The sequence below is a fragment of the Protopterus annectens genome, chromosome 2.part1 (assembly GCF_019279795.1).
Source record: "Protopterus annectens isolate FY-2018-M chromosome 2.part1, PAN1.0, whole genome shotgun sequence".
Classification (NCBI taxonomy): domain Eukaryota; kingdom Metazoa; phylum Chordata; order Ceratodontiformes; family Protopteridae; genus Protopterus; species Protopterus annectens.
In genome coordinates this window covers 1,244,495,112-1,244,519,053 of record NC_056729.1, presented here as the reverse complement: position 1 = coordinate 1,244,519,053, position 23,942 = coordinate 1,244,495,112, and positions in this window count along the sequence as shown.

Genomic DNA, 23,942 nt, shown 5'->3' with positions numbered 1-23,942 from the left:
TCTCCCTACATCCATGTGGGTTTCCTTAAGGGATACTGATTTGCTCGTACCTGCCAAGCATGATGCTTAATGACTACTCTAAATTAGTCCTGCATGTAATCTTGACTGTGACTCTAGCAACCTGGGATATGGCTAAAAGCTCTGCACGTATTAGTCTACTCACCAAGTTTAACAAATAATTGAATACATTGCAATGCTGTTTCAAAGCAGAGACCTGAAATTGGTACTGTTATTGTTGCTGACCATTCTGAGGAAGTTCAACAGTTTTATGTGGTTTTTGACTTTAACAAGGTATGAGAATTAACTGGGTAAGAAACTTTAACCATGCAGAACAAGTATGGGAGACGACTAGAAGCCCGTGAAGGATGAAAAGTTTAATATGAATGGAAGTTCGACATCTTCACATTCTTTTTGGGCCTTCAGTCCTCCCACAACTATTGAGTGCAGCCCCACTGACTCATTTATTCAGTAGTTCCCAGAATCTGAGGACATAGAGCATGGGAGACAATAGCTGGAGACTACAGGTTTCCACCAAGTTTATTAGCCTTCTTTTAAGCAACGTGGTCTGCTTGGTGCTGTCTGCAGTACCTCTGTAAGACACTGATGGGTGTAGAGCACATAACAAAGATTTTTATTTATTTAAAGTTTTATTTTCAGGCTCAGCATGGCAAAAATAGAATGAACAAAGCAAGCTTTAATATCTTTACAAAAGTGGGAATAGGTTCATAGGTTCATAGATTAGTACTAAGCTAACTGCACTTGCGAACCATTTTAAGCTTAGCCAATTATCCCTTGTGAGACTCAAACCCTACACCTTGTGTTTGTAAGGCAAACACCCTAACCATTAGGCCACCCTTGCAACCCTAGTATTAAGAATAAGTATGAATAAGGGTATAAGTCAATCAGGCACACTACAAAGGACTTGTTTGGTGGGCCACTGAAGCCCTCGGACTACATCATGCTTCAACAGTTAGGTGCACTCTGGCTTACCAGTAAACATATCCCCAAACTAGTGTAGCAATGCCCAGATCTCCTTATATTGGTTAACAGAGATGACCATAATCAGTAAAATAGGTAAGAAGAGTACTCGCACCCTGTCATGACAACATATAGTATAATGTATCCTGATATGACATCATATAGTATAATGTTTCTATGCACACCATAATATGCAAAGAGCAAAGTATTTATATTATGTACAATTGTTGGGGCATGACATGCGAAAGGGGAGTAAGGCATGAGTTAAACGAGGAGAAGAAGACAGGGAGACAGAAAAGAGAAAAAACAAAAAAAGGAAGTGTTAGAGAAAGACGAGGCAGAAGTGTACAGCTATCTCCCACCCATGATAAAGATATGTTCCTGACACCTAATCTGAAATAGTCTTATGTGCAATAATTTATTTATTTAACATTTGTTGACTGGGATAGTCCGACTGGATTAATGTCCATTTTCAGCGGAGGCCCGGGGAGAAAAGCGCCAAGGTAGACAGATACGGTAATAACAAAGGCATATTACAGATATGGTATTTACAAAGAATACCTAAGCAGACATGAATAGACAGTTTCACAAGTTCGAGTTACCCCTCAGGAGAAAATTAAACATTAGTTTGATTAACTGATTATTCACATTCATGGTGAGAATTAGCCATGATTGTTACAGTGGCAAAGCCAGTTTAGTGCTAGATGTTATTTGAGTTTAGCTTTAAATTCTGGATTATAGAGGATTTTATTAGCCATAATGAGAAGGTTATACTGGATTAGACTGGGAATTTCTAGCCACCCACGCTGTTTAAGGTTGATACATTGGTGTGTTCTAAAAGGCAGGCCAGTGGCAAACCTGGCAATGTGATTGTAACAGGTTGACAGTCTGTTAAGTACAGTCTTGTTTAAATTAGAGAGAAGGGGGGGAAGCATATAGAAGTGTTGAAAGTAGATGAGAGCGAGCTATGGCAATCTTGGCTGGAGGGGTTAGGAAGGCTTTTATTCTATACAGTGACCCAAGTTTTTTATTGATGGTCTGGATTGTTTGGTTTACATGAAGGTCAAATTTTAGGTTATTATCGATAATGACTCCTAATAGTTTTGTAGAGGGGTCAGGGGTGATTATTCTGCCATCTTTTGCATTTATGGTGAAGGTAAAAGCAGCAGACCTTTGTGTTGATGAGAATAACAACATTTTAGTTTTTTGGGGATTTAGCAAAAATCGATGTTTGGAGAGCCAGTTTTCTATAGTATTAAAGGTGGACTGGGTGGCAGACCTCAGGTCTGAAGGAAATGTGGCTGAGCAAATCAGGGTGGAGTCATCAGCGTATTGGGTACAGCTGACATTTGGGATGACTGTATATAAGTTGTTAATAAAGATGGAAAACAGTAGGGCCCCTAGTATGGAGCCTTGTGGTACTCCAAGGGTGTTAGGTAATAGGTTAGAGAGCTTGTTCTGCCAGAGAACAGCCTGCTACCTCCCACTGAGGTAGGATTTAAACCATTGAATGGCATTAGAATTTAGACAGAAAGATTGCAGGCTGTGAATCAAAAGTTGGTGATCCACCATGTCGAATGCCTTGGAAAGATCCAAGAAGAGGGCTGAGGATATGTGATTATTGTTACAATTATTATTTATGGAATTGGTAAATGCTAGTAGGGCTGAAGTTGTGCTGTGGTGTGGACAGAAGCCGTGTTGGGTATCAGCCATGAGGTGATTCTGAATTAGGTAGTGCATGGGTTGTTTGTGTATGCATTTTTCCATAATCGTAGCTAATTGAGAAAGTATAGCTATTGGTCTATAATTGGAGAATTCAGTGGAGGAACCCCCTTTATGTAATGGGATTATGTAGGATGTTTTCCAAATGGTGGGAATTTTAGCCTCTGCTATGGTATGATTGATTAGTATTGATACTGGATAGGCAATGGCATCAGCTGATTTTTGAAGGTACTCAGCAGGTAGTTGGTTAGCGGAGAGTGCGGTGGGTTTTAATTTTTTGATCAAGGTACAGATAAACGACATGGACACTGGCTGGAAGCTGAACGAGAGTAGGTTTATAGGGGTTATACAACAGGGCCAGGGGAGCTAGGAGGTAATTGACTAGCTAGGGCTTGAATTGTCTCAGTAAAAAATCGGTTAAAACTGTCTGAAACATCCTCAGGGGATTTATCAATGGTAGCAGCGGGGACAGGGGTAGACGTTTTTCCAGGATGAAGTAGATTATTCAGACCTGCCCAGAACTTCTGAGGACTGTTCTGGTTTGCTGTCTGTAAATTACAGTAGTACTGTTTTTTGTCTTGTAAAATGGATTTTTTAGTTTCATTCCTAGCTTACCTGTATTTAACATGATCATGGGGGTCTTTAGTGGACCGCCATAGAGCCCAAATTTTGTTTCCACTGGTAATTTTTAGTCTAGATTCTTTAGACAGCCATTGTAATAAACAGAGAAGAGGAGGGACGATTGACACAGCAGACTGGGGGAGTTAACTGATTGGCCTGACCAAAATGGCCCAAATTGGACCTTGCAATTGCTAAGGCTGGCCTTGGCCGAGATGTGTAATTCTTAATCTGCACTGCTTCTAATGAAGTGTTTGTATCATCACACACATACTATGCTGGAATACAGACCCTCCAACAGGAGTTAGTGACTTCCTCAGCCTGGCACCAAAGGTAGACTCCAACCTACACCTTTAGAGCACAATCAAGGAGTGTGCACACTAACCCCTCCCATCCTAGTGGCTATCTGTAGCCACAATCCCCTTTATTCAGACTAACAAGAGTTGATACCCTTATTTCACAAGTCTATGGTCAAGGGTGCCCCCCTTCCCCTTTCCCTCTTTCACCTTCGCTGCACCAATTCCATCATCTCTACAGTGATAGATTATGCAGCCTCCCTTCATCACCAAGTGCAAACATACACAGCACTGCTTCCCCCTTTCCCCATCTTGGCATCAAAAGATGTCCCCTGTATCTGCAGTGATTGATGTTGCATCTTATATTTCTACAGCAAGAGGCACCCCTGCCTCCTATCTTCCCATATCTAAAGCAAAACTACCCTCCCCCATGTCTGCACTGACAACTGCCCTGTCTCACCTTCCTTCCCCAAGCCTGTAGCACTAGATGTTCCTGCCTCCCTTCTCCCTATCTCTATAGCAATAGGCAGCCCAACCTTCCCAAACCCATATCAACACTAGTAGGTTCCTGTGTCTTATTTCTGCAGTAACAGTACTCTCTTCCTCCATGCTTCATGACATTACTAGTGGCCACCACACTGCAGAACTGTTACTGATGTTCAGAAACATCCCCAAGACTGCATCCCAAAACAAATATGTGTAGTATGTCTGAAATACATCTCTTTTACTTTGTATTTTTTATACATTCATTAACTGACTACAAGTCCACTGAACACATGTACTCCCTTTCATGGGCAACTGAGAAGCCCTGTCTTATTAAATGACATGCTCAGAGTCACATATAAATGAGGGTGCAAAGACTCAAACCTTGTACCATGAGTGCAGGAAACAGCTCGTTAACAGCTCAGAGTGTTAGCCCTCTGCACAAACTGCCAGACACTAGTAAGTGACAGGCACATTATTGTACTGCAGCTGTTCTCATTCATTGCATGATCTGGAACTACATAATCAAATGTTAGTTGTGTCTGATATTTATTCCTTCTTCCTTCATCTTGAGGCAGAAGGTTGGGAGCTATGATACACAAAATTCAACCTCGTAGACTATCTTCCAGAAGGCAGATGCCTTGCCTTCTCCCTACCCCTAGCAAAGCCCTGTCCATTCCCCTCCATGTGTTTCACTGATGGTTCAAACTCCTTGAACCAAACCATGTCTCAGCAGTGAACAGAAATCCTTTCTCTCCAACTTTCTTTCTGCTCCCTGTAGTATGCCAACCTTAATCCTCCCTGGTAACATCTAAAGTTCCCTAGTCTGATCTTATACTCACTCCAAAAATGTTACTGTTCTATGTCCCATGTCTATCTCCTCTGTAACTCTGCAGTGTTGGGGAGCTCTCTGCCTACCTCCAGAGTCTGCCAGTGACTGTCATCCTGTCCATATCAATAACATAACTCCTGCTGTGATTGGACTCCCTAGTTTACACCACAAGCCCTGAAAGTGACTGCATTCCCTTTCCCATTCTAGTGCCAAGCCCAGAAGCAGTCAGTGCCTCTTCTCAAATTCCCCAGCCAGCCTGGTAACAGTCATTGCACCCCCCTTTGGCAGGTTCATCCTATCAGCAGTTAGCCTCCACCCCAGGAGTCTACCAAGTATTTCAGAAGATGGTACAGCTACTCTTCTGTCCTGGCTGGCCCACATTCTAAATGGATTCATCAGGTCTGATAATGGCACATCAGGCACTCACCAAATGCAACACCAATACTAGCGGATTACAAAACAACTGTTTTAAGATGTGCAGTTCAGAAACAGTGCACCTGATAGCCAGCATAGCGGCACTTCGATCTCCCACCACAATACTCTGCATGCCAGACTGTCCCCTAATCCTGGGTAGCCCAGACTTGACCCTCCAGGTCCTAGGTGGTAAAAAGCCTAAGGGCAATCTTATACAGTAATCCTCCCAACTTTATGAATTCAAGCCAGTATGGTTAAGCAGATATTTGGGAAATACAGAGTAATCACCTGAGTATCATTTCACTCATTCATATATTCTTGTGTCCACCTTGCTATTGGAAAGCATTTCACCAGATTTGAAAACACTCATATTTTTCCTGTCACTAAGAAAAGATTTCTAGCTCCATGACTATTTTTCTCTGCCAGTTAATTGAGAAGCTCACATAGTAGCTTAATTTCCAGCTTTTCTAAACAATCACTTACCCCATATCATGAGTGAGTCTTCTTCCATTTCTCTTCATTGGCAAGCAGAAGACCTAAACCCACACACACACACACACACACACACACACACACACACACACACACGCACGCACGCACGCACGCACGCAAACGTGCAGATGCTCAGACACTCACCCACACAAGTGCACAAATGTGCACACTCACATACCACAAAGCAACAAGATATGTTCTCTCACAGAGCTATGTGGAATCTTTAACCAGTTCAGACCTTGTTTTAATTCACAAAAAAAGTTATAAATGATTTTACATTACAAAACAGTTTTGCCTGCAACAAATCTTCCTGTGCTAAGCATAATACCTTATACAATGAATACTTTACTAACATTTATTGGTATTTAAACATATTTTTATTCCAGCACCTGCAAGGGACCCTACCCACTGGCTCCATTGCCTGCAACTCAATTGTCCCAATCATTCTGAAGGGACAGGAATCGGGAAGTGCTCTATTCATTCCTGCTTGGGAATCCCTATCTGCCCATCCATTCCATCAGCTGTGAGAATCAAGCAGTAGGGAGTAGGTCAGCAAGCTATTCCATGGAGCAGCCAACTCCTACGCTGCTTGTATACTCACTATGGCTGCTTGAGCAGGTAGGAGATGTGTATGCTCCCACACACCTCCTATTTCAAAACTTTGCAGGGAAGTCCCCGCCCAAGACAGAGTTGGCCAGCATGGCCCTTTCAGGTGGGCAAGATGTGGGAGGAAACCAAAACACCTGGCAAAAAAAGTCCTGGGCACAGGGAGGACGTAGACTCTACAGTGAAGATATACCAAATCATAATATCAAGAGGAATAAGGCACCATGATAACCATTTGTTCTTCTGTACCTCACACTATTAGTGCAAATGTTTTAAATATACAAAATAAATTAAACGTTATTAGTTAACCAGATAAATATCTCCACTGCAAGGATCCTTTTAAGGACAGGATCTGGGTCATCAGATTTGGAACAAAAGCCTAATGTGTGTATAAAATAGCTAATAATAATGCAGGATAAAATATAGTGTTACTGATTAGATTACTGACTTATGTCAGTAATACCGTGGGTTTCCCTACCAGTACTGTCAGGCATCCTTTAATTTCTTACTGGTTCGGTACAACTCTCTTCCAAATACTGCACCCTACCTTTGTGAAGTAAGCCAATTGTTCAGAATCTGGTGCAGTTCTATTTACGGTTACACATCAGAAATGTACATATTGCTGTTCTCGGTTTGCCATTGTCATACAGTATAGTATGCTTGTAGTAACAGAAATTTCACTACATGATGCCTCCACAGCAATCACATAAGACAGAAATATAAATTCATATCTGTCATTTGCTATGATTTAGACACAGTGCTTTGACTTGGGCCCTTAGATTTGGCCTTTTTCCTCTAAGAGATACTGAGCTCCTCATACAATTTTTTACTGACCTCTTTATGGGTACATAATTTATTAAATAAATAAAATTAGATTATATACAGATTACATAACTATATTTGTATAAGGTCTAGTAAATGAAAATGTTTTATTATAAAAAATAAAAAGTTATGCGCTTTCTCTTCTTCTGCCATGATTTGTTAGAAGCCAGTGTTTTCATTTGTAGTGCTCACTTGTTGAGAGATATGAATATGATTCCTTATACTGTGCTTGGAAAAGAGCACTTAGAACCAATTTAATCACAGATCTTCTTGAAGTTGAGGGGTGGGTGATCTGGTTCATGACGGAGTCCAAAGAACCTGCATGATTAGCAGCATACAGGTTAATCACACAGTGAAGTAAATTCATGCCTCCTCCTCCTGGCTACTCAAAATAAAAATAGTCATAAATCATAAATTCCAGACCTGAGATAATAGATAGTGTAAAGGCAGTTGAGTGGGTATAGTTTCCTCTTTTTTTTTTTTTTTGATAAACTGAATATGCCCGATTTTGCAAAGAAGTTAGGGATGTAATTGTGCTGGTTAAATTGCCACCTTAAAGACAACATTTGAGCACATTTCATAACAGGTGCACAACAATTTGCTCATCTTCTTATCTCCTGGCATGGCAGTGCAATGACATTTTCATAGTTCTTATTTTCAGTACAGATTCCCTTGATGTTGCTCGACAAGTGAGTGCTCTTTAGAGACCGGTCTGTGACACGTCATATTGCAGTGCTAATATTAAAGCAGCAGCAGCAGCCTGTCATTCTCTGGGGTCTCTTTGCTTTGTGTATGCCCAAAAGGGGTGAAACCATCAGTATTAAAATCTACCAGGTGATAACATTGCCCATTGCACACTGCAATGATTGATCTCTCCTAGGTGATCCCTGTTGTCCTTTTTGCCTTTGAAAACAGAAGTCCTTTTTACAGGGTTTATGAGGAGCTTACAGAAGAGAGAGAATTAAAACACTGCCCTTTTATTTCTTCCCTACTGCATGCGTGGCCAAGGCTAGAAAAAAAGGAAATGATTGCCTGGGTACTGAAAACGGCAGTTTATGAGATGCTGGTAGCTAAATTGTGTTTTGTGAAGCATTTCTAGACAGCTCTACAAATAGATTTTGTTCAAGATGAAGTCTGCAGGCTGCAAATAAAAATCATTCTTTATCTGAATGTGCAGATAAATGCATTTATATTTTAGAGATATTTTGATAAACAACATGTAATAATAAATTGCCTTTGTCTAAGACTGAACGTGTTCTGCTATGAAGATGCTTAACAATATATCAGCCTGAATTAAACAAAACAAAAATGTACTACCAGGGCATGGTCATTCATTATGATAAGTGAAAATAAGGAATTAAAGCAAAGATTTCAGTGTCTTAGGAGAAGAGTGGGTCCTATCTGCAGCAAACAAGATTCTCAGACATAGAGTGCAGTACACAGGATAAGCAGAAAACACCAGGGACTATCAATATGCAAATCATTCAAAGATAACATATCAAGTTTGCACAAATAATATGTTACAGTTCACCGAGAAGGCAGATGCTCCATAGAACATATGTAAATATGCTACACAGCAAAAATAACACCAATAACAAATGACAGAGGCAGCAACATTGTTCCTCAAAGCAGTTCTCTAAAACTGTATAAAAACGCAGTTAGGGATATGCATTACTGGGTGCCGCTGTGGAAGCACAGTTAACATCAAGGCCAGAACTGCAAAGGTTGTGGTATTCCATGCAGGATCCCCCCTACAAACATACACACATGCATATGTGAACATCTATGTGTTATCTATACCTATCTCACTCTCTCTCTCTTTATATATGTGTGTGTGTGTGTGTGTGTGTGTGTGTGTAACCATATACTTTCATCAACAGCAGAAATTGTCGATCTCAAGACCATCAGTGACACTTCATTCAACACATACAACATCGATCCACAAAGGAACGAAAAATAAATAAAACAAATATTTTTACAGGATGGCAAGACCCTGCACCTTCCACACCCCCTACTAATTGTGTATTCCAACTCCAAGATTGCACTATGGTGGGGAAAGAGCATATTCCCTAATCCCCACAGTATCACAATCTGTAATGTAATGAGAAGACACTGTTCAAATGGCTGATTTTCGATCAGCTGCACTGGCTCCCACTGCTTCAACGATTTCTGCTGTCAATGAAAATCACACACACACACACACACATACATTATTTATACACACAAACTGCAAGAACAACCCAAACAAGCTACAGTTTTCACTATGCAATACCTTAAACCTTCTGTAATGGAGGCCCATGGGATATATGTACTCAGGCCAAAAAAAAAATGCTGAAACATCCATGTCCACAGCTAGTGGAGTTTGACTTTAATGGCCTGACTGTAACCATAAAGACTTAAAAAAAAATCTGGCACATTCAGAAGTCATGTAGCTGAAACACTAGATGTCCATAGGGAGTCATTTACATATATCCCATGGACCCCACATTACAGGAGATTTAAGGAACCACACAGAGAAACTTTAGCTTGGCTGGGATTTTCTTGCAGTTTTTACTGAATATTTTTTTTTGCATGACCTGTTTACCCTTTGGTTTATGTATATATGGCTAATATTTGAACTCTTGAACTAACTTGAGTTGTTGGCCGCAGAGATGGAAAATGCTATTTTTGATTGTTGCTGCTGTTTAGGTGCTGTACAGTGGGGATTGGGGAATTTGCCCTTTCCCCACTGTAGTGGTATCTCATAGATGCTATATATATAAAATTTGCATAGGATGCGGGGGACCTGTGATTTGAAATATTGTGTATTCAAACCTTTGTGATTCAGACTGTTATACTGTATGTCTTAGCATTCAGAGATTTCATAGTTTGAACATGTGACATACACTACGCACACACACACACACACACACACATATATATATATATATATATATATATATATATATAAGGCTGGGACCATCACCACCTTTCTCCCAAGCTAAAAAGTTCAGTGGTTATTATAAATGGCTACTTAGAGTGGCATCTATGCTCATGATAAACAAAAAGCTTATTATGCCTAAGAAAGCAGGACGTTAAGATTATTGGCAAGATGTACAGTTGTATTAATTTAATTAAAGCCAAAATCCAGAATGAAATAAATGTGGCAAGATAATTTAATATTAATGAGCAAGTGATTACTGTGTCATTTAAAATATTTGTGCCTACGAGAAAAAAACAGCATAAGCTTTATCATGCTAATTTATTTAAAAATTGTTTGAGAAATGTAACAGCAATGCAAATGGTAAGCCTGGCTGTGAAGAAAAAGAACCAAGTATATCAATATTAACTCGTTAATAACCGCTGCTTAGACTCAACAGCTCTTAACGTCCTTTCTCAAAATATATTTCATTAAAGGCTACATGGGAGAGATATAATGCATATGACATACATGTACCTCATGAAATGGTGATGGATAAATTAAATGGTATACTTATTAAATGGCATACTTATTAAATGGCTTACTTATTAAATGGCATACTTATTAAATGGTATACTTATTAAATGGCTTACTTATTAAATGGCATACTTATTAAATGGCTTACTTATTAAATGGCTTACTTATTAAATGGCATACTTATTAAATGGTATACTTATTAAATGGCAAACTTATTAAATGGTTTACTTAACATGCTTTATAGATTATCATGTCTCAGTGAACGAAATGCAGGGTTTACCCATAGCAGGTGTAATCTTGTCACAAGAGCAAAGCCAGCGTGACCATATAAAACAGTTGTGGCTACATCTCTATACCCACAAATGAGACATGAGATACTGCTGTTATACAGTGACATTATTTTAAAAAGAGAAGTCTTAACGTCAGATGGCAGAGTGATAAAGACATTAGTACTGCTGTCTTACAATGGCTGCTCCTCAGTTTTTGGTTTACACATGGGCTGTCACCTGTACAGAGTCTGGATATTTTTCCTGTGTCTGCATGGATTTTCAGTCAGTGTTCTGTTTTTTTTTTTTTTTTCACACATCCAGAAGCATGCCGTAACTGAACAGGTGACCCTCCAAAATGTCCACAGTTTTGTTTGTCTCTGTGTATCTGTGTCTTATATATATATATATATATTTTTTTTTTTTTTTTCCATATATGGCACATGTGCAGCTCTGGCATTAGACATATATAATATCATTTACTGTGGCGTAGAGAAGAAGCTGTGGAATTAATGGTAAGCCATAAATCACAAAACATATGCTCTAGCCCACAAGACAGTTAGAGTCTAGTGGTGTAGAGAACAGATATGACAAAGCAACACAACAGAAACTTTAGAATATAGAGGGTGGACAGCTTAACAGTAATAAGACAAAATGATATTTTTCTAAAAAGATAATAATAATACCTATGTGTTAACCAGGTAGGTCCAGTGGACACATTCCCTTTCCAGGGGTGACCCAGGAGCAATGATTATTTAAGCGACTTGCTTAAGGTCACACAGTAATCAAATGAAGGCTGAATGAAACCCTGTACCACAGGAACTAAAGCTCAAAACCTTAACCTCTGAGTAAACTGCCAGACTAAATATTTATTTTATTTTGATTTTGATCATACCTTTCAACCTCTTAGTACAAAAAAACTGAACAAAGTGATAAAGAATAGGGAGACAAAAGCCCAAAATAGGAACAAATTTGAAATACTGTTCTTATAATCTTAGAAAGTGTATAGAGTAATAGGTTTTGCATTAACATGCATTTTCTGAATGATATGAAGTCTGAAGCTCAAATGTCTAATATTATTTAGTAAATTCAGTCCTCAGTGATTTGGTAGAAAACCACAAATTTTATGGAGAACAGACCAAAAATATGAAGGAATAAATCTGGACAGTTGAGAAGTATGATTTTGATTTGTCCTTTGGTAATTGGGCAAGTATGACTGAGACAATGGTTCTTTCTCAGTGGAGGACTGGGGAGAAAACCTCCACAACAGATTCAAATACATTTTAACAGTAGCTGACGAGTAATTATATCCAAGGGGAGAAAATCTCAGCAACAGATACATATTTTGCAATGAGCTGATGAATAGTTATATGGAAGGGGAGAAAAGCCCTACAACATATTAAATATTTTACAATGAGCTGGGGAGAAAGGCTCCACAAACATACACACAAAAACAAGAGGAGAAAAGCCCCACCAGAGACAACACTCATTACAATAGATTGTGGCGTAACTTATATACAAGTGGCTAAGAGCCCCACAACAGGCTGAAATGCATTTATAGAATATTGTTAGGAGAAATTGTGATCCAGGATACAATATGTACTTCAAGCAGCTAGACACTTTGCAGAAATGGACTGCCTGTGTCAAGTAAAGTAATACATAGTTATTCAAAATATTGATTATATTTCCTCTAAATACACGGAGGTGAGAAATAAGAGAGTATTCTGATGCCAAAATAAATAGAGTAATAGAATGAGATGCGGAAGTGTAATGAGCAGGATGGAAAAATAAGAACATGGAGAGACAGTCTGTTGATTAGCATTAGAGAGATGAAAATGTTATGGCACTCGAGAGGAAATAAATAGTAGTAAGGGTCAGCTACTAGGATGAAGTGGTAGAAGACCACACTTTAATAGTGTGATATCATTAAAGTGCGAGCTACTTTTGATGTTAGGCCATTACTACCTGCTAAGATAAGGAAGGAAGTGTTAGCAATTCAGAGTGTGGAAGGCATGGTTATAATAAGTAGGTAGTTATGCACTGGTTATGAGGGTTGTACAAGGACAAGTCCAGGTGTCAAATATATATTTTTTTAGATTGGTCTTGAAACTGGAAAGGCTGCTTATATGTTTACATACAGAGAATGGTGGACAGAACAGCTTCCTTAAGGAGACTGTGCAAACCAAAGCATAAATGAATCAGGATTGCATGAACCATCATTACAATAAATCATGACTGACATGAGGGATTACAGACTAGATGACTAGGTTCTGCATCTTAAATAGTAGGTAGGGTAAGAGACAGACTGTGCAGACCAAGAAATCTTTTTCCATCATTAAAATCGATTTTTGAGTTGCTATAACTTCCCATGTGATCACATGAGCAATAAGGGCATACATGTCTTTAAAACTGCATGAAATGTGCCTAATAAATACTTTTGTTACATGAAACCAAGTGTACTTATAAAGCAGCACAGGCAATATTTCATTAATATGGCAATAAATAAAATACTTTAAACTACCATATAAGTAAAAAAAATGATAAGGATATTTTTCAAATTTGTTCAGCGAAATGACAGTGCAATCCAGTTTAGCCAAAATAAACACCTGGTACCAGGAAACAAGAAAATTTACAGCATAATGCTGAAAACCAATAAGTACAAAAAATGTCTGGCAGATCACACTTCATTCAATGTGCCTGTACTACAGCATAAAGGGCATCATCATCATCCTCAGAAAATATGGCATTAAAGGAGCATAAAAGACATCATTATCATCCTCAGAAAGTAGGCATTAAAGGAGAACCCTAACCAGATATTTGAATAATCAGGACACTCAAGGATGGATAAAGTTTATAATAGCTAAACACATGGAAAACAGGCTCTCTAAAGTTAATGTGCACTGCTGCTGAAAATTGCTTCCTTTCTCAAATTAAATGAATGCACTGCATAATTAATTCTGTTAAAATGCAATCACACACTTATAATGCTTAAAAGCTCCCAGCAGGATTCTGTGTGCACTTTTCAGCTCTATAAGTAAAGACCATTTACAGATCATTAATACATATACTCTTAAAAAGCATAATACTCCTAAAATGGCTCAAAAATTTAAAAGTCTTTGGCACCTTCTGTTGCTTAAAGCATATTCAAACCATTTATGTTCCTTTATAGACATGGAAGAGCAAATCTGTTTTTCACTTTTTACTTCCAGATGCTTGTAAATAAGTAGAAGTTTCTCTCTTTTTATTTATTTTTCCCACATTTCCTTTTATTAAAATCTTCAAAGTATATCAAATAATGACACAAAATAACAAGCAACTGGTCCACCAAGTATCAAAAATATACAGTAAAAATCTATTCTGAAAATAAAAGAATACAATAAAATAACCTCTAGGGTATTTAAAATACAAATCAACAAATTTAAGTGCAATAAGTGAATATAACACCCAAATCCAGGTTCATTGCAGAGTAAGTGCATGAAAATTTTCCGGAAAATTCTTCATGATGCTTTCCAGTCTGTAGATATTTTCTTGAACTTGGAATACAGTGTGTATCCATTTAAATACTTGGTTAATTAGTAATAAAATCTTGCTGCAGATCTCTTGCATATATAACTTCACTAAAGAAGATAGTGCTATAAACAGCACTGCATCACTATCTTTACTTGCAAAATCCAACAAAAAAATCCAAGATGCATTGCTGCCATGACAAATCATAAGCAAATAGCATTATTAGCATCAGAATGCAAGAAGAGTTTCTTCTTATTGAAAACTTCTAAGGTTTCAAGATGAAAAGTTTAGGGTGGTCAAAGAAATCATAAGCTACAATAAACATGGTTCACCTAAGTTGCCATAGTAAAGCAAAACATGTAACACTTGTGCAAGAAAAACAGCTGTATAAATAAAACTGTGTTGCATAAGGTGAACAAAAATAAACTCAAACCCACTACAGCAGAGATCTCAAACTAACAGCTCTCATGCCTCAAACAGACATGAAACCAACACAATATCTAATTTGGAAAAACTACTGTACTACATTCCTAACTGTACTGGCTACCTTTCTTTTTGTTTTGGGTACTGTAATCCTTGTATTAGTCTTTATGGAGCATGCATGGCCATTTGAATTTCATAACCCTGCATTACAGTAATACGAAACCTACCCAGGACCCATCCCAAGTCTAACCCATATCTCCTACATACAAAAAATATTTAAAACAGATTCATTACAGTAACAACAGAATGCAAGTGTGACAATACCAATAACTTATGCTAAATATTAATACAGTCCTAACACTACCCACTCTCTGTGATTCTCCATGGAAAGTGCCATGCTGAAAGATGATGCCTGTTCTGGTCCCATAAATAAAATTAGAGCATGAAGTACATTGATCATTTAAAACACAATATGAGGATATGTGCACTAAAATCAGGCATGAGAAAAGGACTATACTGGAAAATATCTAATTAAGACAAGACTAACGTTATTGGCACTCCAAACATAGAGATGCAACTAGTGCACTTCTCCTTTAGATCTAATAATGTGAAATAATGACATTGGGTACTAAACTGTCTGGAAAAAAAACAAACATGCCAGAGACTGAAGAAATGAAATTTAACAAGTATTGGCAAGTGCTAACAGGTAACAAAACAGATTAATATCAAAGAAAAACACCAGCTCTTCACAGCTAGGGAGCCCTTTTATTGAAACAGGTTAAGCACTTTCACCTCTACATTAAGAGACTTCATCAGAATCTGTCAATCTTGCAATGCGGCACCATATAAGTATCATTAAACATGGTTACCTGACTAAATTGAGCAATCAAAAACTATTGGTTAAATGTTATTTTTACAAATAAGTATACTAACAAAGCCATTATTTTGAATTTAAAAGAGTTGACATTGTCTTAAATTTAAAATTAAAAAGAACGTTACAGTTTGGTTTCTCTCACTTTTAAAACACTGTTAATGGTAATCACATCACTCAAACCTGGGGGGGGTCATTAGCATTGAGCTGTAACTGCCAACAGAGCTCACAATAGCCCAACTGTGTTTCCCAGCTCCTCCTCCTCCAAAGAATCGGTCTTAATTTTATCTAATATAGAAAAAAAGCTTAGTATATTATAAGTGGGTTCATAAATTCTCTGTCTAAAAGATTATTCTGTTTTTCCTATATACAAGGCAACACAAGATAAAAAGGCACCCACATAAATCACAGCCTTGGTGTCAGAATTAACCCTTGGGTATCTATTCTGCAAAGTGTTTTCCAAGAGTTTCCCTTTATTATCTATGTTAATAAAACTGCATTAACCACAAGTGCTGTTCCTGTTATTTTCATACTTAATATTATTGTAGCAAGTGTTTGATGTTGTGCCCCATCTTAATTCCACTTGCTGGAAATATCCTTCACTGACTTAGAATCCTTACTAAAAGCTAACAACATAGATTTACTAAATTCATCACACCCCTAGTTACTGGACCCATAAAATCATAGTATGTTTTGAATATAGGCTTAAATTTAGTTGCTCTCCCTTCCAGAATGTTTTTCTTGAATTTATTCCAAATTGTCTCCGGATAACACCTTGCTGAAAACATATTAAAGACAAAGGTCAACTCCTATAAAAATAAATTGTGCTCAGAAATCAGTTTGAGAAGCATACCATTTGCCAATTCGCCAAGCTAAATTTTTGTTTGTAGGAGTGGCAGCTGTCATAATGCAAATAAAAATTAGAAAATGTTTTATTTCTATAGATATTAGATGCAAATCAGCTGTTGGAATTTTTTTTTTAAACCAAAACAGCCAAATAGTCTTTTTTTCATCAAAAGAAAAATTGTAAGTAAATCTCAAAAATGTTGTTGACTCTTTTAAAAAAGTATATATTTTTTTCTGAACCATTCCATAAAATAAAGATATCATTTAAATATCCAAGATAAACATCTCAGTATTATTTATACAGAGAAGGAAATAGAAAACATTTTTCCCAATACCATAGGACTGGGTTGGCATATGCAGGGGCACATGCAGCACCCTTCACTACCACAGTCTTCCGATGAAAGTATTCCCCCTAAAAAAAAATCTTGTGTAAAACAAAGTGCAGAGCATTGTCTAAAATATTTATATCTATTGCTGAAAAGTCTCTGTGATCAAGGTATGCTTCTCTGAACCATGCCAACCTTCCTTCTTAAGATATTACTAAAAATAAATGTTGTATGTCAATGATTACCAAATGATAGCATTCATGCAAGAATAATTTCATACACCGTTTAAAACTGCCAAGAGTCTTTTAAAATATATGCATGTCTCTTAATGTCACCTTTACGTTTTTCAGTCAATAGAGTTAGCAAGGGCTTCCATTTTACCCAACCCCCACCCCACAGCAACAGTGAGATGAAGCAGTGGATTATCTATGTTTTTGTGAACTTTCGGGAATCCAGATATGGTGGGGATAATGAGTCCATCGACTTTTAAGAAATTACAGAAAGAATTAGCAAAATTCCTGCATAAAATAAACCTTCTAACCATAAGTCAGTATTCCTGCAAGACACATTCATCTCATTAATAGATACAGTGGTGTAAATACTGTCATTGTTTAAGATAAATAACAGTTTACCCATATAGTCCAGTGCTGACAAGATAACTCCCTTTCCTTTGTCCAGCCTCATAAGTCTAATAGACTGGTCACATGACAAATCCCTTAAAAGGACTCGCACCAGTAGCTAAATTTGAAAACAAAAGAATTAAATTTTTTATCATAAAGATTTCTAATATTAAGTTCACTTTTTCAAATAATTAATGACTGGGTGTATATGTGGGTTGAATGCACTTTTCCTCTTAGTTGAGCAGATGTAATTACTAAAATACATATCAGGTGTGCCATTATTCTTTTAAAATCTTTATTAAATTACCACTTAAGATATAGGCAGACATACATTAATAGAAAAGAAAGAAAAATATATTAACATTTATCATATTCATACATTATACATGTTTTTGTTCCTTTTAACAATTATTCACTCCATTACATAAATTGCTCATTTCCTGGCCTCCTTTAGACCATACTCCCACTCCACCTAAAGGTTATTTTGCATGTATTTTGCCCACAGATTCCATTTAATTCTAATTTGCTCCTTCCCTTTTCTAAAAGTCACACCTCTACTTCTTACATCTCCTTTAAAATATTCTGTAGTAGTTCGCTTACAGTTAGTTTGACTTAATTTCCTAGTAATTGCTTTTTAAACAGTCACTAGCATTGAACATATTAAGATCTTGCTATGGATAAGCGATTCATATCCTGTATCCGAGCTCAAAAGAATCATTTCCTTAGTTATCATCATTTGCCACCCCCCCCCAAACATTTCTGGCAGAGTATTCTGTATGGAATGCCATCTCATTACTCTAACAAGAAAACATGATTCTAGTTATTCATATTTTGTTCTGGCACATGTTTAGCATTTGCTATCTACCTGAGAAAAAATTCTCCAAAGTCTGTTTGGGTTATAAAAATACCTATGCAAACACATCCAAGCCAAAATCTTAAACTTTCTGGAGTATTAGCTTATATGGGAGCCATACAGATATAGGTTCATAGGTTCATAGGTTTATACTAGGCTATCTGCCCTAAGGCATTTATAAGCCTAGCCCAAATTATTGTGGCTTACGCCACCCCTTATATGAAAAAATACTGTGCCCATTAGTTTGTTGTGCCTCTGTCCAGCAGTGACACAGAATTGATTCCTGGGGTAAACCTACGATCTCCCATCCACAGGTCTAGATTTCTCTTGAACAGAGTCAGCGAGGTGCTCTGCCTCACATGGACCGGGATTTTATTCCACAGCATAGGGAGTCTCTGAGTGATAAATTTATCCCTCCAGCCGTCCTATTTATATCCGTGCTAAGGTTTAAGTCGCTTGCTCTAGTGGTTTTGGTGGATTTGGATTTTTTGAGGTGGAGCATGTCCATTAATTCCGGGTTGGACATGGCCTTGTATGTCAGGCACATGTCACCTCTGAGCAGACGGTATGCGACTGAATAGAGCTGGAGTTTCTTCAATCTGGCAGCATATGACAGATTTTGGAGTCCCTTTATCCTTTTGGTGAGGAACTTTTGGGGTCTCTCCAATTGCTGCGGATGTCGGGTGAGATACATCCCGAATGGGGCATTGTACTCGATCATTGGTCTGATAAGTGAAGAGTACAGGAACAATGACCTCACTAGATCTGGATGTGAATCCCTTCATGATCAGGTGGGCAATGTAGAAGGTCTTTCTAACCACTTTAGCAATGTGAGTGTCAAAAGAAAGGCCACTGTCAACCTGGGTCCCCAGGTCCCTGATAACCTCTTCTGTGCTTAGTGGATTGCCACCTATATGGTAGCTTGGGGTTACCTTGTTTTTCCCGAAGGGTATGACTATACATTTTTGGCGTTTAACTTCAGGCCATGGCTCTGGCACCAGCTATCTGTTTCCGTGAGTCCCTTCTGAAGGATATCCGTGTCCGATGCACTTTCCACTATGGCCAGTTTGCAGTCGCCTGCAAACTTTGTCAGCCAAGTCCTCCCATGTTGGCCTGTACTTCTGAGAAGTAGATGCCAAACAATACTGTGGGACACCACTTGTGACCGGCTTGGAGTCTGACACAGCCAGCAACTCTAACCCTGTGGGTTCTGTCCTTAAGCCAGTTTGCAACCCATCTTGTGACATATGGGTTTACATTTAAGCTGGTTTTTCTACAATACCGAGTGGGGTATTGTGTGCAAGGTCAAGGTAGGCTGTATGGACTGCCTTTCCCTCATCAATGGCCTTGGTGACTGTTTCAAGAAGTCAACCAAGTTCAAAAGGCATGATCTTCCCTTGACAAAGCCAAACTGGGTCGGGTCCAATGTCTGCAAGTCCCTATATCTTTGTTTATGAGCTCCATTATGATCCTCTCCATAGCTTTGCAGACTAGACTTGTTGGGACCACAGTTGCCGTATGCCACTCCTTGGGCACGTATCCTGTGGTAAGGCTGAGATTAAACAGCTGCCTTATGTGCGGCTTTAATTCCTCATTCAGCTCATGTAGCACACAGGGGACACCATCGGTCCCATTGATGCTGTGTTTTTAGCTTTAGAGAGCAGCTTTCACCTGCGCATTTGAGATGTCTGGGAGGCTACACTCGGCTGGGATAGTTATCTCTCCTTTAGTTTGCACTGAACCTGCCTGCCAGTATGTTGGCAATGTCTGTGGGTTCAGTGATTTTTGTATCATTTTGGACTAATTCTGAGCATATCTGGGAGTTTCCACCCAGGTTCCTAACATAGCTGAAAAGGCCTTATGATTGTCCTTTGAATCCATGGCAATTTTTCTCAAAATTGGCCTTAGTTGATTTTATGAGTGCTCGTATTTTTTTACTAATAATGATCAGGGGTGACTTCCCTTTTATGGATTTTGTTCTATCATGTAATAGCTTTCTCCTCTTATTGTAAAGTTTGTTAATGGCTGGGGTCCACCAGACTGGACGTTTGCCCTTTGTGGAAAGAGTCTTGGTTTTATTTGGGATTGCCTGATCCATGCAGTCCTGGAGGTGTTCATAGAAGGCATTTGTAAGGGCTTCCAGCTTGGGTTGTGGTTTCCTCTGACTCAGGGTCTTGAAGGATACCACACCAGTCTTGAGTAGTGTGAAGTTTGCTTTAGAAGTTCTTCACTATGGGGTGGGGCGGGATGTGGATTTCCAGTGAGATTAGTTTATGATCAGATCTCACCAATGAGGATATACTTCCAGTGTGGAGCATTTTGTCCCCATGTTTGTGACAATGAGATCTAGTATATTTTCTCCTCGTGGGAACAGTGACTAGCTGTTCCATGGCATTTGAATTTATGAACTCCAGGAACCGTTGGGCTAGAAAGTTAGGGCTTGAGTAATGTTCCCAGTCTATATTCGGTAGTTGAAGTCACCCAATATGATGGTGTTTGGAGATACATTTATACCCTCCAGTGTCTTCAGGAAGGCTGTGTGGGGTTCCTGAGTTTGAGAGGGTGGCCTGTAGCATGCTACAATTTGTAGAGCAGTTTTGCCTATGGTTAGTTGCACCTGGATGGTTTCTGCCACCAACCTGGAGGTGTGACTATCCTTTATGAATATCGATACACCCCCTCCTTTTGTGGTGGTGGGTCGGGGTTTTGGGGCACGCATGATATGAGGTAAAACCTAATAGTGCGGGGTGCTCTCAGGAGCCTTGAACCAGGTTTCAGTTACAGCACAGACATCAATGTTCTCCATACTGAGAAGGGCCTCGGCATTTTGAGATTTAGACTTCTGGCATTGAGCAGCATTACCCTCAGTTTCTTCCCATTTTTGTTTTCTAGGGTGGTAGGTTTAGAATTTGAGCCTTGCCTAAAAGGCACTATGGGGTGGCAAGAGCCTTAGCCAATATCCGGAATCCCAGGGGTGACAGGTGCAAGCATGTCATCCCAGGCAGACAGACACTGGATCCCCTTTGAATGACACCAGACATTAAGCCAATTGTTAAAGCTGATCATCTTGTCTCTATATTGTGGCATCATTCTTGGTGAAGGAAGGATACTGCTCAGGGTTAGGGTCATACCTGCCTGGGCTACATAATCAGAGCCTCTATGTCTCTTTTCATGTAGTCCAGGGAGTGTCTCAGGTCGTTCACACCAGCATGGACAATGACTGTGTCATATTTGTACTTGCCATGGAGTGACCCGAGTGCTTGTGTTATGTGGCGGATTCTAGCCTTGTTCAGCCTGGTGAGTGGGACGTCAGTGTGTCTGACTATGGAGTCACCTATGACAAGTATGTTTGGTGTTGTATTTGGCCTTAAGGGCTGTGACTGCTTTGCACACTGCTTTTGTGGTTTATGTGTTGCTTGTGGGGTGTCTTGAGGTAGCAGTTGTTTGGGTGTCTGCTTTGGAGGCCTCTGCTGTTTAGGTAAATTTTACTCAGAGCCTCGAGTATGTCTTTGTGTGTTTATGTGTTTGATTCAGTGGAGTGGTAGCATTATGTGAGGCTGGTTTTGTGGTGTGTGTAGTTGCCTTCTCCTCCTGTCTGGTCTTGCCAGTCCTGAGTTGAGAGAGCTCAGCCTCCAGTTTGGCTAAATAGCTGCATCTCTGTATTTGTGTTATGTGGGAGGAGGAGAGGGTTGTCTGTGTACATGAGGCAGTTATAACATTGCCTCAAGATTCCCAGATTCACCAGCTGGAGAGGAGATTGACAACTGACCTTTGGACATGCTAGAATAATATTGGGAAATCCTTACAAGGGCCAGTGGGGAGTGAGGGTGTAGTGCTTTTAATTTTTAGTGCTGACTTATATAATTGCTTTAGTGAGCAAGTGCCAGGTAACTTGAGTGCAATGTGTTACAAGTAACTAAATGCAAAAACGACAAACAGTAACTTTCTTTCAAGTGAAACAAGGAAATAAGTACAGTAAGCAATGCAGATATCACTAGTGATCCACAGAAGGTGGAATTAGCTTAAGCAAACAAACAACAAGCATATAAACAAAGCTAGATTCAGTAGGCCTGGATCTAGTCTATGCTAGAGCTCATTTCATTGTTATACATTTCCCTGTCTTATTTGCCTCCAGTGCATTGGTCATTTCATTGTTATACATTTCCCTGTCTTATTTGCCTCCAGTGCATTGGTTCCTTTGTCAAATTTCTTCAGTAAGTTCCAGCCCCGTATTGTATATTTTCTATACCCTCATTTGCAGTCATCCCTATTGACAAGATCTCCTTTGTCTATTCTTGTGTTACTTGTATTCCCATGTTAGCTTAGACCTTAGAATATTTCTGCTGCTTTATAAATATAATAGTCTATGTTTGTTATTCTCCTTCATGATCTGCATCCAAAATTCTTTTTCTTTACTTCTCAAACTTTTTCATGTTTCATCATCCACTTAAATGTATAATTTTCTACTTGTGTGTTTTATATATATATATATATATATATATATATATATATATGTGTGTGTGTGTGTGTGTGTGTGTGTGTGTGTGTATATACACACACATATGCACATGCCATAACTGCATATCTCTAAAGTACCCATTCAAATCAAATAATCCTAAACCACATTATATGTGAAGGGCCAACCTATCCCACTTAACTCTTGCCCTCTGACCCTCCTACATAAATTCATTCAACTCTAATTATTGTCCATAACTTTTCTTCTAGTTAATAAAATAAGCCTGACCTGTATACAAGGAAAATTCAACTTATGGGTGAAAAGTCTGAGGTCAGTGAGAGTTTCCACCAAATTAAAATCTCCGGAAGGTATAAAAATAGAATTTGTCTCTAAATGCCTGTGGTGAAGATTGGTCATGACAAGGCCAGTGCAATTAACTACTTTGCAATTTTTTTTGTGTGTGTAATATTGACAATAATTGTGTCTAAAATATTCAGGCTAATCACTCTTACCCTGTTTGGCCTCAACCCCAATCTTGCTCCAGCCTCAAATTTGTTGAGTCACTTTTGTTTTTATCCCTTCTTCATGAATAGAAGTCTTGTCATTCAATCCCACATTTCCTTAATGTATGATCTTGCAGGAACACCATAAGGGCTGGGGTTGTCCTTTTACTCTGTTTTTTTTTTTTAGTGTTCTAGTTGTTTAATACTGTTGACTTGTGACTTGATTTTAGAGAAAACCTTAGCATAAGAGTCTTTACATATGTTATAAAGCAGGTTCTGAGTAATGGATCTATTTATAACTAAAATGTTCTCATTGAGTTTGCTAAATTGAAGTGTCATTGTCTTTCATTAGGAAGCTCGACAAGTGAAACTCAAATTGATCAAAAGGATTAATCAATTCCTTGTGCAAGCTAGAATCTTTAGAAAGACTAATGGGAAATTTCCATAGTCAAAGTCCATTTGGCATACACTCGTGTCTTAGGCACTAATGAAAAAGTAATTGTCAATCTGAAGTGATCAATGTTTCAATAACAGTTTGTCCATTTTCCTTAATTATGTAGATATAGAATCAT